The 17,046-nt window shown below is 40.7% G+C and overlaps 1 long non-coding RNA gene across 1 annotated transcript in view; it reads right to left on the minus strand.

Annotated features, from left to right (window-relative positions):
• Positions 1-724: 724 nt before the first annotated feature.
• LOC106739145 (uncharacterized) overlaps positions 725-17,046 on the minus strand; it is a 141,465-nt gene continuing 125,143 nt past the window's right edge. The window contains exon 5 of the long non-coding RNA XR_002087561.2: positions 725-2,342. This is a non-coding gene — a long non-coding RNA (uncharacterized LOC106739145). The remainder of the gene's footprint in view (positions 2,343-17,046) is intronic.

Consider the following 17,046-nt stretch of genomic DNA (forward strand, 5'->3'; position numbering starts at 1 on the left):
TCCAAATGCATATGCATGTAACCTTTCCCAGCCAAAAGCAACACCTCTAGGACAGACTACACTCATGTGCCTCAACTTTTAGTTAACTCTTGAACCTACTGTTCATTACTACATTTTTTTTATCATGTGGGTGTTCATAGTTATCTCAGTTTTGTATGTGTAACTATCTCTGAAAGAAGCCAAATAAGCATAAAATACAAACATTAGTAACTAAATATTTGGAAAAAATAATAGGCTAACACTGTCACTGATTTTAGGTGTCAAATCTGTGGGCTGCTAAATATTCACGGGAACTGAACACCTGTAAGTCTTTCCCTACTTGACCATATGAATGGAATCATTGTCCGTACGAAAATCTCTACACAAATCTAAAAGGATGCACCCAAATATCCTATGTCAAACATGCAAAGAGATGCATAATAAAACACAGTACATGAAGACTTATTACATAGCAATTATCCTTAATTGTGGCTTGATTCCCACCTATAGAAAAGTAAAGATCAGGATCTATAATAGCCCATGATGGGTATAATTTTTAAAAAGAGAAGTGAGGTCCCACCTCTGGACCTCTCCTTACAAGACACCCCTGCTGTGACATCAAGGAGAAAGCTCTAAAGAGTTCCCCAAGTGACAGGTTTCATGGTTGGCCTTCTCAAAAAAAGAAAAAAAAGCCAAACTCTTATAATTAAAGAGCAATGGGGGCGGAAAACAGAAGCAGCACAAGGAAAAAAAACCCAGAGTTTTATTTATCTATCTTAAAATACCTAATGGACACAAATCACTCCAAAAACACACACCATTTTTAATGCTTTTCATTGTAAATTGCTTACATACTTAAAAAGAATTAGGGCAACAACTGGCATAGTTGCTCTTTTCTCAATAACTTTGACAGACAATAAATGCTCCCCCAGATGTCATCCTGGATCGCACGGTGCACATTTATCTTACATATTTGTCTCTGGGACAGGTGGCAATAAATTAGTTCCCTGCTTTAATTTTGATGGTCAGGCAGGCAGACGGGCATTTATTTTATAGTGAATTCTTTTTTGTCAGCATTGCAGATTATTAGCTCTTTTGCAGTCTTACCAGAACTAAAGCGCTAGTTCAAATTTCAAGAATACCAGCAGTTAGTTCATATAAAGGTCAGTTTCCTTAGTTTCATCATACTCCATTATATTGATCTATATTATGGCCACATCTTGTGGGACCATGAGCTTACTTCTGCTTCACCATGAGATCTTTTGTAAGGTATACAGTGGGAAAATGTGACAAATCAGTATAGATCAGCTTGTGAAACCCTGTTAAGGTAAGTTATGCAGAAAATTGGACTGATGCAGCAGTTACAGCTAAAATCCACTAAAGCCCAAGGAAATGAATGACATTCCAACTGTACATGCATCTCTCCTAATTATAATTAATCCAGGGTGGGAGAACTTCAGCTATTACCTAATATATCAAGGCACTTTCTTCAAATTTTGGACTTTTTTCAGTATAAATGCTAATTTAACATTCTGGATAAAAAAGACCTTTAATGTTTAAACAAAATAGTTAATATTTACATAGGGAACTTATATTTCAGATATTAAGTCAGTATTAACGCATGCTGAAAATTGGTTTTTCAGTATCCAACAAAGGGGTTCAGATATTCCCAATGTCACAAAAACTGTAATTTTTAGATTATCTGAACTAGCCTCTGCAATGACAGTTACAAATTCATCTTTATTTATTACCATTGTGGTCCATACTCAGGAAGAAATCCTGAGCAGAGGAAGTTAACTGACTTTATTGGACCCAAGATTTTACCATGTCCATTGAATAGTGTGTTAGTTAATAAGTACTAGATTACAATAGAGAGGTCTCTCAGGCGTGCTTTACCCAAGCCAAAGAGATGACAGGATTATATCGTCAGTCCCAATTTCAAACACTCTTTTCAACTGTTGAGTTTCTGTTCACCATCTCCCTATTCCAGAAGTGTCCTTGATCCTAATCTTTTGGGTAGAGTGAATGCTTTTTTCAAAGCACCACTGCAGCCAATGCAAAAACTTTCATGTTTGGAGATAAGTGTGCCTGCTAAAGGGAAGCAGACACAAGGACACCTTTAAGGAAAAAGAAATGAGGTATGACACCAGCATGAAGTGGATTCCTGTGCTGGAGGGAAGGGTGAGTAGCAGTGCTGCTACATACTACCCTAGCTTAATGTAGCAAAAGACCTAGTCAGGCTCTAGTATGGCACAGCTGTTGATATTTTTTATGAGCACACAATATTTTTATGGAAAATTAAACAAGCACAAAATGTATCGATGAAGAGTCAGACCAGGAGCTGCCTTCATTTATTTCAAGACCTGCAAAATGAAAAAAAAAAATAGAATTTGTATTTGTCATTTAATACAACAGGCACTGAAGACACTATAAGGTCACCTGACATGAAGGAGTGGTTAAATGTGGGCACGTAGTAGAGGAGTACAGAGGGCAGTAAGAAAACAGCTGCACTTGAGGCACCTCCTGACACAGAGCCAGCTGAAACACGCCCTGTTCCCTTTCTGCACAAGACCTCATAGCAGTTCCACGTCAAAAGAAAAGTTAATCTGTACAGATCTCTGTTTATCCCCATCTCACACAGACCTGCTCCCATTTACTGAGAACTGCTGACAGCCACTGGGGTAATACTTGCATTGGAGCTACATGACTGCTGTAAAAGCACAAACGACAATTAAAAGCAGTAAGCATCCTGGGCTTGATCTTGAATTAACAGAATCTTCCCCCACTGATCTCCAGGAGATCAGGATCATGCCTTTTAGTACAGAGGGTTAGAACCTCTATTATTCTGTCTGCAGTCACACCAACCATTGGACCTATTAGCAGGCATATGGGTAGGTGTGGGACCCACTACACACATACACATTCACCAGATAACCAGAAGTGTTTAAAGATATCAGCAATGTATCTAGAGAAACCAGTACAACTGAACAAGGTGTGCAAATAATTTTTTATCTTACTTGATAATGACATTATGTTACATACGGAGTAAAAAAGCCCCTTATGTGAAACACACCACCTTAACATTCCTAGATTCGGACACATTGTATCAACCCTTTTATCATATCCTTTTGAAGCAGATGCAGGAGAAGTTATGCTTAAAGTAGAGGATTTACAAAATTAATCAACTAGAAAGAAAACTGATTAAACAAACACACGCATGCACGCACGCACACATGCACGCACACAGATAATGTGAAAAGAAGATAATGGGAAAAGAAGATAAAAATATAATGTGGAGGGATTGAAAGAAATGTAATGAAAGGGAAAATGCTCAATCCTCCTGCCACTGCAGTCAAGAGTTTTGCCATTGACTGCTACAGTGGGAGAAGAGTCCACATCCCAGTTTGGAAAACTTAAAAGGACCAGAATAATTTGGAGTTTATACCTAAACTGAACTCTTCTCTCTGCTGGAAATTAGGTTATTCAGGAACAAACTGTCTCTGGAATGAAAGAGGTGCTTTATACCAGCACAACAGAGTAGATATAGGGTGCAGGTTACTGTGCCTGTTCCCCTATACCCAGATCTCCCTGACAAGTTTGAAAATGAAGATGTTCAGAGGAGAACAGGCAACCCAGATACCGTGGGTACAGCATTTTTGTTTAAATATTCTATGTGAAACATTGATCCCATACTATATTAATTCCTATGACACGTGAAAACAAATCTATCTAAAGTAAATTGATATTTTTGTTTTTGTAAGACATTATATTTACTCACCAACAATCTTTCCTCTAAAAGCATTCTGACACTATAATTCAGAAACTCATGAAAAGTCTTAATACATAAATGTACAATAAAATCCATTTAAAGATCTAGACTTAAATGCTATACCTGATCAAATATAATATATTGCAATAGACACAAATTCTGTATTAAAATGGGGTCTTTTACTATCAAATTACATTTTAAACTTTTTTCCAAATAAATTATAAAAACTTTTGCACTATGAAAGCTCTCAGGCAAAATTAATGGTTTTGTTTTGCAAATTAATTTAGATATTAAAAAATTATATTTTCAACCAAGATCTCAGTTACTCAGATTAAATATTAACCAAAAGCTGTCTTCTGCTTAAATAGAATTTAGCCTTTGAAGTGTTTTTATTAATCTCTTCTGATGTAGGTGCTTGAAATTCTATGAAAGTGCTGCTGCTACCAGTTCTGTGCATCACTTACTGTAATTTATTTTCAGAACATAATTCTATTTATAAATGAAAATCCTATTAAAAGAAGACAAGAAAAATTAGTCCTAGACTTTGCATTGGTAGAGTAGAAACAAAATGAGCGGCCTAACCTGAAGTGACATTTACAAATTACCTGTTAATTTAAACTGGGTTGAAGGATGACAGAGTTTAGTCAGACTGACAGGAAGTACCGAAGGAATGACAGTTGGGCCTGTAGTGGTCATAAAGCTCCTGTAGCAAGCACATTTATCTGTGTTCTCAGGGAAAAGCTTCCTGTGTAGTAAATAATATATTTGTAAAAATATTTACTTCTTGGCAGGCCAGTGAGCGAACATTTTATGAAGCTGAAAACTCCCCTCCCTCTTTTTTCATATTGGGGAAAAGATGTTTTAAAATGGCCTTCTATCTATAGTCACATGACTGGCTCATCTCCCCCTAAAGCTAAACCACATGATTTTCTTCTTAATGATACCAAGACAAGAAGTGACAAGGTTTGTATCCTTCAGTTGCTTCAGGATACCACTTGTGCCCTAAGACCAGTTCCTTTGTTCAACAGACATTCTTTGAACAGACATGATTAGATATCAAGGCCATGCTGTGCCAAACATTTATATATATAATACTACCCCCCCATTGCTTTTAAATAGTTATGAGAAAAATCAAAACAAAGTGTAAGATTGTCATCGTTTTATTTTTCTAAATTTTTTGTGCAAGTCAAAATATTGCTTGAAAGCAGATGCTAAGAACATCTTCTTCTGAATTTTAAGCTTTCCCTGAGAAAGGGAATTTTATATCCTACTTAAAACACTACTTAAACTATAAATGGGATATCTGTAAGTCTTAAAATAATCTAATAAGAATAACAACATCTCTTTAAAAAATCTGTCCATCTCATGGATTTATTCCTTATGAATGCTAATAGGAATGGTACACATGTAAAGAGTGAATTACACACAGCAATTTTGATAGCTTTTCCCACATTCAAGATGTTCTTATGCCTATTTTATCAAAAAATTGCTTTATTTTTAACATAAGTATATTATATATATGTACATAAATTACCATACAGAAAATTTACAATTTTAGATATTGGTTCATAAACAAATCATACTAAATGTGCTTATTGTATTTGTTAGGAATTTACTGGCTTGATGCAGTCATGGACACCCCACGCGTGTCTAATCCACAGTTCTTCATGACTGTCTATGAGTCATATTGTAACAAGTGTACTACTCTGCATTATGCATACTCTACATCTTGAATAAATCTACACTTACCCTTGGGGTAAAAAGCCTATGCTGATATATTGCAGCTGGATATAATTAAGAACACATCTATCAGTTCTGTAAAGAAATGTATATAGTATTAATCTCTATGCTACTGGGAGCAATAGTGTGCTAGTTGGTATAGAGCAAAAGTAGACTTGGAAAATGTTTTCATGTCCAGCATAAGGGCATGAACATTCCTAAACTCCATCTCAACAACATTCAGACACCACTTATTTTTTAGTGTTCTGGCAAAAGCATTGTTGCCCTTCAAAGCTCTGTTTCCAAACACGGAGGCATCAAACACAATTGGCACTGTTATGCCAAGTTTATGTTTAGCTATACTGTGGGTGCCATCAGTAAGCAATAGGCACTTTAAACCTAGCTTATTTCGGATTTTTTCATCTCAGCAGAGGGTATCTGATTTTGTCTGTTTTAAATAATGACTTGAAGATGGTGTAATTTTACACCTAGCGTACAAAAGATTTTCCTTATTAAATAGCAGAGTATAAATTTTGGAAGAAGAAAAAGTCTTATCGTGGAAGAATAGTAAAATAAGATCTACTGTATCATTATTTTTGAAATTAGATACTGCACCTTAGTCAAAAGATCCAAATATAGACCAGGCTCTGGTCTGCAATAAGTCTCTGATGAAAAATGATCACAAGTTCTATTTATAGTGCCCAGGATGGCTCAATTAATACTTTGATTTTCTCTTAGAACATGGCTCAAGAGGCTACTGCAGCAGATGCAGTGAAGAGCTTGTGAAGCTGAACGTCACATGAGAGGATGACTTAATAGAAAAGAGTAAACCCAAATAATAGCATCTGACTCATTACATTCAGATTTGCATATATATCTCCCCAACAAAAAGGAAAAGGGTTACGACAGACCATCTTGGGATCACCAAGTGAGCAATGTTCAAGACAGGAGGGAAGGAGCTCTTTTCTTCAGTTCTGTCCAACATCAATGAGAGAAAAGAGAATGCCCTCTCCAGAATATATTCTTGTTCTCCATGGTCTTAAATATTTATTTACTGTAAAACTCATATTAATGCCCTTATACAGCATATCAAGGACATATGATAATGATAATGATCAATAGTATTTTAACACTGCACAAAGGCCATGATGTCAAGGCCATTTCTTCATTAGAAAACAGGACTATTGATTATTAACTAGAGACATGCCAGACTTTAAGAAATTAATAGGCAGATTACCCAACCATCAATTACCTACAGAAATCAGGTATCTGGGCCCAAATTAATTACTCAAACTTGGTGGTTGAGGTGCAGCTGTTCACTGTTCAGCATTACACTTTTGCAATTACAGGATAACTTCTTTGGTGCCACCTCAACAACTTATATGGGGGGGGGAGGGGAGGGGAGGGGAGAGGAGTCAAAAGGAGAAGACCTCTGAAAACCAAAATATTTCTTGGTTGTGGTCTGGACACTCGTGTGGAATTCCAAAAAATCATCTTTAGCAAGGCAAATGACGGGGGATGTATTCTATCCTAAGTAATGCTGCATTTGTGATCCAGACACATAGGTTCATTTTGTGGAGTGATGCCCCTCACTCTTATTGCACAAAGAAAGAGGTCAGTTTGAACTTTTCTAACTAAACAACTATTCTTTTGTCTCAACTCTCTATCACTAATGCCTAGATGACCATTGGTTGAGAAATCAGATGGCTATGGGTTGTCTGTCTTGCATGGTCTTAGTTTATTATCCACTGCATGTTCTTTCAGTCTATAATACTTCTGTGCCCTTACCTTTCAAATAAGAAAAATGTGTGGTTCCCTTTGTTCCCAGTGAATCTTACTGCCACAGGTTACAGCTGAAACCAAAGAAATTAGTGAACTCAGGGAAAGGAATAGATATTTGTATAGATTACAGAAACATCCTTGTCTTATTTTAGACAAAAAATAGAAGAGATGTAAATGTGCTTGCGTTGGAGTATAAAGCAAGCTTGGTCTAACAGAAATTAGGAAAAGACTTTTCCTCTGGGCCTGGTTTTCCATAAAACACTATGAGATTTATTTCACAAGCTTCTAAAACATCTGGTAGTGACCAATGCCTAAGGCAGGTGTAGGTATACAATATATCGTTTGTGTTTGAGTGTTTCCACTTTCCTTTTATAGTTTTACTGCTTTTCTTAGGATGCCAACTATCACTGACATCATTATTAGCAGATTGTTCTGCTAAATAGTATGCCACTGACAGAAAACATCAGAATTGTGTACCCTTGACTCTACTTTCCAGAGCTATAACCTCATTACTACTCTTGGCCAACTTACTCTGTCATGATTTTTCCCCTTTTTTTTAAGCTTAAGATTTATCTCTGTTCCAGACGGGTAATCAATACCAGTGGGATAGAAAGATGAAACTTTAGTGAGATGTAGAACATAAAATAAAGCATGCAACAAATTGCAATGACAAGGTTTTGATGGTAGCTTTTGTTGTAGTGAAATTAAATCCTTGACCATACAATGCCAAGAGAGCTATGCTAATATACCAGAGGCACTCTTGTTAAGGTGACAGAGGGAGGATGGTTGTTAGATCCAGAAAAGTTCACCAGTAGTGGCTGCACCCATTTCCTAATTCTGAGCTACCTGAAATATAATACAACATGAACAAGTACCTAGGGAAGGTAAAGTAATTTGAATTTCTAATCATGATACATATCTAATTGCTGTTAAAATAAATGACAGTGGTACTAAGGGAACTGAGATCCCAAATTTGCTGGGTGGGCTAAGTTCCTACCAGATTGTAATAGAGCCACTGCATATAAGGGATGCCCAGTAGTCAGTGAGGTAAAGTGTAACTTCTGGAATGCAGGTATCTTTCAAATTAGTTGCTGAGTTAGCTTCACATACCACATAGTGCCAGAGAGTTAGTAATTTGACAAAGATATGCCATGTATGTAATTCAAATCCAAGCTGGATCGTTAACAGGTGAATGCCATCAGATGACCTTCAGAAAATGATCTGGTGAACTCAGACTATTCCATGTAGAAATCATAACTGCAACTGTTACCCTTCCTGGGAATCTCAGAAAGTTCACAGACAGAGTGGGCATGGACACTAACCAGAAAATTTCAGCACTGTCAATCTAGGACTTTTTGAAAGCAGTAGTTCACTTTATTTATAGTACAGCTCCCCCTATCTATGCGCCATGAGATCCTGGATGACGAGCAAATTCTTGTCACTGAAGAGAAATTGTGATGGGCTCACTCCCTAGCTAATCATGTCAGGCTTTTTACATAGGTATATTAAGGGGAAGGGGAATTCTGTATGATACAGGTGCTGAATGTAATAAAAATAATTATTTTTCATTTTAATAATGTATTTTTGTTTATTTTAGGGAAATAACTACATTTTCAAGCTTAAACTCTAAAAAAACTTCTCACCAAAATAGCTTATTGCTCCTCCAGCACTTGATTCAAAAGGGAGTCTTTCCATTGACTCCATAGGTCCTTTGGATCAAATCAGGGATAGTTCCAGGGGGTGTGAGGTGCAGTTTCCTGTCCCTTCCCTTTCAATTGTTTCTCAACTTCAGCCATCTGCAGGAGTCAAGGGTCTGATCCTAGTGGAACCAGGCTACCTGGACCCTTTTTCTGAGCTGAGAAGTTAGGAGGGCAGGCAGGAAACAGAGTAGGTGGGTGTACAGCATGGGTGATGAGTGCTGTGCATGGCAGCAGAGCCCAAGCTAGGTGGAGGAGGTATGGTTGATGTCAGGGAACCAGAGCAAGGGGCCTATGCAACTATTTAGCTTCACCAGCTGGGCTGGCTATAGGCTATAAACTGTGTTCTTTGAAGCAGTGGTAGATTTGGCTTGTACTCCTCATTCAGTATGTTCTGCAGTCTCTGCAACCACAGCAGCTGAGGACTCCCTCTCTGTTTCCCACCAGCCACAGGCAGCCCAGGTAAGAGGTTTGTGTTCCCTACCTTTTCCAGGACAGACCCTCTCGACTTGCCTGCCTGATGCTTCCTTCTGATTCTTGTCAGAGGCTTTTGCCAGTGCCAAGACCCTCCACCCATGTGGGAGAAGCAGTCTGTAGAGTCCAAACTTCAGGAGGCACCCACCTTTGCTCCAGGGAGGACTGTGCATGGGGATGGGACACCCAGGCAGCTGCTATGACTTCATTGGAATACAATCAGGGAAACTTAAGTATAGTATATTCTTGCAGTTCGAGAGGATCCCCTTGACATTGCTCTCTCTCTCTCTCTCAGGAAGACCACCAGGTGGCAGCCAGCCATGCTTACTGAGTCAGGTGAGGGCCTTGACATATTTTTTAAATTGTGATGGAGGTGAATTATTTACAGTTAAACATTGGGTTGCCTTATTATTATATTATTTTATTTTATTATAGTATAATGAGGATGATGTTTTTTAGATATTTCCTGAAATGAAAGCTAATAATCTTTATTAAAATGCATATTAAATGTGCTAATTTTCATGTTGATGATCATCTGCTAAATTCAGTGTGAACTGCTAGATGCTTGCATTTTTAAGACCAGGTACCTTATTCAAGTTTGTACATAGGTACAATGGACCCTAATGTTAAGTAGTCAAATTTGAGTATCTTGGCTTATATATGTTCCTGAAATGAGAAATCAACATCTAGTACAAGGAATAGCAAACATAGGCTTGATCTTACTCTAGGCAGGGGCAATGTAGAACCATATCTTCTCCTGAACAATTGAAAAAGCGTGGAGGGAAAGATAAAAGAACAACGCTGTGTATATATGTGTATACGTTGCTAAAACCAGGAAATACAGCCACGTTATTTCTCCACAATAGGTTCTTTATATAACAGTGATTTTCAACCTTTTTTAATTTGCAGACCCCTAAAAAAATCCAAATGGAGGTGTGGACCCCTTTGGAAATTTCAAATGGACACGTGGACACCTTTGAATTGTAAGTGTGGGTATTCACATTATTTTGATTGATCACAGTCATCATTTGTGGACCCCTCAGACCAGGGGCAGGCAATTATTTTGGGCAAAGGGCCACTTACCGAGTTTTGGCAAGCCATCGAGGGCCTCATGACAGGCAGCCAGGGGCAGATAAATATTAATTTTATAAATTTTTTAGGGGTCCCGTGGGCCGGATGGAATGGCCTGGCAGGCCGCATCTGGCCCACGGGCTGCATTTTGCCCACCCCTGCCTTAGACACAGTCTGAGGATGCCCAGGGGTCTGCAGACCACCAACTGAAGCTACAGTCATACAAGGATGATATTCCAGTGTAATGAGAGGAATTCTAGTGGAATATCATCCTTATATAACTGGACTGCTAGAACCTGATACATTTACAGAAAAGGGTAAAGGCTCGGTACTTTAAATTTGCCTTGGCACTAGCAGCTGAGGATTCACCCAAAACAAGAGATTTCTTTGTTTCTTTGGGGTCATTCTAGCCAGAATTGTACCAGAGTATGATGTATTTCAGTAGTATTAACCAAAGTTTCCTTGAGTGTCATTGTCTCTTAGCACAAGATAAAGTATTTCTGAGAAAAGACAAACAATAAAAAAAGAGGAGGACATAAAGCCACTTATGACTTCCTCTCCTGAAATATCCAGGAAATGCTCTGGCTCATGTACTGTCCAACCTTTCTGCTCATTAGAGGCATAACTGGCCAGTACTGCGCAGTTGCATCTGTTTGACCCCCACTCCTCCCCAGCACTCTGCATCTTTCCTGCTCTGGATCCAGCAGAGTGAAGGCCAGAGCAACTGAAAATGTTAAAATCAAAACTGAATGTTTCTCTAAGAGAAGCACAGCCAGTAGCCTTGAAGCAGAAACTGATTCCAAAAAGGCCTCTGATCTGTTCTGCACAAGATCAAATTAGATGATCACAATGGTCTCTCCCTTTCCCCCCTCCACCTGCCTGACCTTAAAATCTATGGACATGCGAACAGGTTGGGGAACTCCAGGCCTATGCAATTAACTGTGCATCTCTTCATTTGTGAGTTATCCATGGGAGTCCTATGAAACATTTCAAATGTTTCTGCCCCACTTTTTTTTGCCAGTACCTACATACCAAAGTTGGGAGGCAAAACACCCATGTTCTGTCTTGTTTGGAGAACTAGGGCACTGTAGTACTGTCATCTGACAATTTGCACACTGATGTCCCAAGTTATTTGTAATCTATTTAGATATTTCTTTTCAGGCTGTGAGTCATCAGTGTTTATGCTCAGAGGCCCTTTAATCCATCCTGTAGTGAATCAGCCCAACTAGCTTGAGGCATCTATAGCTAGGTTCTTTGAAGCAAGAAGGTCTAAAAAAAAGCAATGGGGTTCTGACAACACTACGTTCTAACTCCACCATATTAGAGTCATCCAGGTGTCCTGTGACAAGAAAATGATTGTTTTTCACTTGCTTTCCTTTGTCTTTTCCTCATTAATCATTTTTGGATGCTTCTGTAATAGAAAACAGATACCAAGCAAGGAGGGAGTACTGTTACCACATACCCCAAAAGCCTTCCTCCAGGAAATGAATAAAGCAAAGATCCATTACTGACCCCCAAGTATACCTCCTTGGCTCTCACTTGCAGGGAGTCAGTTAGGAAGGCCAAAGCAGAATGGAACTCAGGCTGGTGACAAAAATTATAAACAACAAAAAGTTCTTCTTCAGGTATACAGGGATCAAAAAGAAGGTGCAGGGTAACACAGGACCCCTACAGGACAGGCTAGGGCAATTGGTGACGGATAGGAAGGACAAGGCTGAACTCTTCAATGAGTTTTTTGCCTCTGTATTCCTGAACACAGATCAAGACAAATCTCCCAACTGCATTATAGATAGGCACAGGAGGAACACCAGCCCACCAACAGTCAGCACTAACCTAGTAAAGGGACACTTGGAGGGGCTGAATGTGTTTAAGTCAGCAGGCCAGGATGATCTTCATCCATGGGTGCTGAAGGAATTGGCCATTGTCATAGCAGAGCCACTGGCATGGCTGTTTGAGCACTCATGGTGCTCATGTCAGGTCCCAGAGGACTGGAAAAGGGCCAATGTGGTCCCTATTTTCAAGAAGGGGAGGAAGGAGGATCCAGGTAATTATCGTCTTACCTGTACCCTTGGGAAAACCTTTGAAAAAATTATCAAGGATCACATCTGAGGGAGCCCAGAAGGAAAAATAATGCTGAAGGGCAACCAGCATGGATTCACAGCAGGTATATCCTGCCTGACTAAACATTTTTCTTTTTATGACCAGGTCACAAAATGCTTAGATGCAAGAGTCGAGGTAGATGTCATCCACTTGGATTTTAAGAAGGCTTACAGTATCTCATCCTATTCTCATAAACAAACTGACTTCATCAGCAACTTGGATGAGGCCATGGAGAGCACTGGTCCAAATTCACAGATGACACAAAATTATGGGGTACAGTAAACACACTAGTGGGAAGGGATTGAATCCAGGCAGACCTGGACAGGTTGGAAAAGTAGGCAGAAAAGAATAGGATGCAGTTCAACAAAGACAAGTGCAAAGTGCTGCATCTAGAGAAAAGGAATCACCAACACACCTACAGGTTAGGGGATGACCTTCTCGGCAGCACAGCGGCAGAAATGGATCTCAGAGTTATAGTTGACTCCAAGATGAATACGAGCCATCAATGTGATGAAGTAATCAGTAAAGCTAACCCCACCCTATCATGCATTAGCAGGTGCATCATGAACAAGTCCATGGAGGTGATACTTCCCTTCTATGCGGCATTGGTCAGGCTGCAGTTGGAGTACTGCATCCAGTTCTGAGCACCGCACTTCAAGAGGGATATGGATAACCTTGAGAGGGTCCAGAGGAGGGCCACTTGTATGGTTAGGGGCCTACAGGTAAGACCCTATGAGGAGAGACTGAGGGACCTGGATCTCTTCAGCCTCCACAAGAGAAGGCTGAGAGGAGATCTTGTGGGTGTTTACAAATTCATTGAGGGGGTAGAGGGGGCAAAAAGAAATAGGAGATGCTCTGTTTACCAGGGCACCCCTTGGAATAACCAGGAACAATGGCCACAAACTGACAGAGAGCAGATTTAGGTTGGACATCAGGAAGAACTTCTTTACAATAAGGGTTGCCAGAATCTGGAATGAGTTTCCAAGGAAGCTGGTGCTCTCGCCTACCTTGAGGATCTTTAAGAGGGGACTGGACGAGCACCTGGCTGAAGTCATAGATTCATAGATTCATAGATTGGAGAGTCGTAAGGGACCCGGAAGGATCGTGTCCGACCCCCTGCCCCTGGCAGGAAAAGGACCGAGGTCAGACGACCCCAGCCAGGTGCCTATCTCGCCTCCTCTTGAAGACCTCCAAGTTAGGTGATAGCACCACTTCTCTTGGCAGCCCGTTCTGATTCTGGCCACCCTTCCTGTGAAAAATTTCTCCCAATATCTAACCTGAATCTACTCTCCACTAGTTTGTACCCATTATTCCTACTTCCTCCTGGGGGTGCCCTGGTAAATAGCGCATATCCAACTCTCTGTTTTCCTCCCATGATAAAGGTATAGGCTGCTACAAGGTCTCCCCTCGGACATCTCTTGTGAAGGCTGAAGAGATCCAGATCCCTCAACCTCCCCTCATAGGGTCTTGCACGAAGGCCACTAATCATGCGAGTCCCACTCCTCTGCACCCTCTCCAGATCCTCCGCATCTCTCTTGAAGTGTGGCACCCAAAACTGGACACAGGACTCCAACTGCAGCCTGACCAGTGCTGCACAGAGGGGGAGCATCACCCCCCTCGATCCATTGGTCATGCATCTGCTAATACACGACAAGGTGCAATTGGCCTTGTTGATGGCTTCGTTACACTGCCGGCACATGTTCATCTTGGCGTCAACTATGACTCCAAGGTCCCTTTCAGCCATTGAGCTGCTGAGGAGGTCTTCCCCCGACCTATAGGTGTGCTGGGGTGCCTCCTCCCTAGGTGCAGTGCCTTGCATTTGTCCTTGTTGAATTGCATCCTCCTTCCTTCTGCCCATTGCTCCAACCTGTCCAGATCGGCCTCAATCCTCTCCCTGCCCTCAGCTATGTTAACTTGGCCCTATAACTTGGTGTCATCTGCGAACTTGGGCAGGAAGTGATATGACTCCAGTGCTCTTTCCTGCCCAGGGCAGGGGGTTGGACTCAATCATCTATTGAAGTCCCTTCTGTCCCTAACAACAATGAAACTATGACCCTTCTTTTTTCTTTTCTAATTTCTTTTTTGACCAGTGAGAGTTTAAGATGAAAGCTCTGGCATCTCCTATGAATCCCAGGAAGTCCAAGCTGAGAGAAGTGGTTAATATATGTACTTCTGTATTCACTAGTAACCCTAGAATCCTTACCAGATGAAATCTTGGCCCCAATATGCAGCCTAAGGAGATATTTTGGCTTTTGTCTGATTAAGATACCGTCTAAGTAAATACACATTTTTAGTGCCATGGGCCTTGAGGGATGAAAAACTAGTCTTATAACCACAGTAAAAACCTTTAGGATGATGTACTGGCTAAATGCCATTTACCAGCTACTGGATCAGTGCCCCTTTCTAGGAGCTTAAGTATTTCCTGTAGTTTGGATAAAAATGCTGTGGAAGCCTTAGCTAATATTTCATGTATATTTAGAGGATATCAGAAAAGGCTCTCTTTAAAATAGAGGATGTTGATGCACAAGATATTTTATTGGATCAACTGTGTAGTTGAGACAGAATTAGACATGCTTTTCAGTGGAAGACATTCTTCTTCAAGGATTCTCCTAAAGGGACCTGAAGATGAATATCTTGCATTTGAAAGCTCGTCTAACTCTATCCCAGCTATACAGTCTGTCCAGTAAAAGATAAAATCCAAAGAAATCTTTGCCTCTCACATAATTCCTGGACCATCACAGCTACATCACTGTAACTCTTTAAACAGTACTATTTCAGGCAACCATAAAGAGATTTATGAACTTTGGTTTAAAATGATGGTATCACCTAGTAAAACTAGGGGACACACAGAGGAAATCTTCCAAGACTTTCTCATATGGTAAAAATAGATGTTGGGTTTCTCCTAGGATAAAGCCTTTTCCTGAGGATTCTACAGGTGTACAAGCCAATTGTTCCCCTTTAAGTACCTGTGAATTATCCAAGGTAACACTTTTCCCAGAACAATCAATTAACAATTGAGTTTATTGCCATTTATTTCAGGGACAAACTACATGTGAAAAGGGCTATGTCACTCCCAGGTTTTGACTGGAATCAATCAGAAGCAACTCAAGTGGGATGTTTTTACCCTGACTGGCATCATCTCTAAAGGACAAGACCCTACATCAGGATTCCCAAACAGTGTGCCACAACAAACTGGTGTGCCATGACAGTGTGCGGGCCAGGAGCGGTCCGGGCCCGTCTTTGCGCATGCGGGCTGTGGCCAGCAGCCCGGGCACACGGGGTCGGAGAAGACCGGGGGCGAGCTAGAATTAGTCACGGACGCGTAGTGGTTGATTTAAAGATTGTTTACTTACACCAAAGATGGTCGTGGTGTAGGCTGGACAGTTTCCAGGCACAGCTCCACTTAAATCCTCGTTAGAGGACTACGACAAATTTGTTCTTTCCCACGGAGTTGTTGAAGCTCCGTGGGTTCAGTAGTTTCTCGTGCAGGAAGGGATACGTCTAGGAATCTATCGGCGACGGGGAGAGGCCAGAGGCTGTTCAGGCCTCTGTTGCCTTTTAAGAAATGTGTTGGGTCTGTGAGGATCCGCAGTGCTTAGAGATCTTCACACAGCGTGAAGTCTCCTCCTCCTGGTGTTCGTGGAGTCCTCCAACTTGGGCGGAAACCACACAAGCTTCTTATACGGCTAGCAAGCCAATCGCTAGCCGCCACGTGTGCATATTTTAGAACTGGCCAATAATGTGGCTCGAATTCTCATACACATGGCGGGAACTCCTTGCACCGAGCATTTCTTAGATGCAAAAAGAAATGCACCATGCAAAGAAAGCTTCAAATTGGCGGAAAATTCTCTGTTGCACCGGGGTTCTCTTCTGCAGCAGAAAACTCCACCGTGCAAAGAAGCTGCAATTTAGCGGGAAAATAATTTAGCAGTGCCGAAGCACACACAAACAAAAAATCACAACTTTGGGTTGTGACAGGCAGCAACAGAAGTGTGCTGTGAAAAATGGGCTGGATCAGCCCCTTGGTCGGTGGGCACCATGTGGCTGCAAGAAGCCCCTACCTGGTAGGTTCTGTGCAGCTGGATGGGGCCCTTGCCAGGCACATTCCAGGTGGAGGGATCGAGTCCTGGTCAGGCAAGTGTAACATGCAGGATCAGTCCCCAACTGGGCCAGCTCCACAGTCTGCGATTGGGCCCATAAGTGAAGTAGACCACCAATTTTAATCTAGAAAAAAGTGTGCCCCAGATATCAACAGTTTGGGGAACACTGCCTTACACTTTCCTATGTCCTCAAGATAAATGTTCTTATTTCATAAGTTGTTTTGCATTTGGGATGTTTTCACTGCCTTTTGTCCCTTTATCACCCCACAGGTCACATTTTAATACATTGAAATAAGTAATGCTGGATGAATGACACACCTAAAACCTTTACTTCTAGACTATCTATTCACATGCT

The sequence above is a fragment of the Alligator mississippiensis genome, chromosome 5, assembly GCF_030867095.1.
Source record: "Alligator mississippiensis isolate rAllMis1 chromosome 5, rAllMis1, whole genome shotgun sequence".
NCBI classification, from domain to species: Eukaryota; Metazoa; Chordata; order Crocodylia; family Alligatoridae; genus Alligator; species Alligator mississippiensis.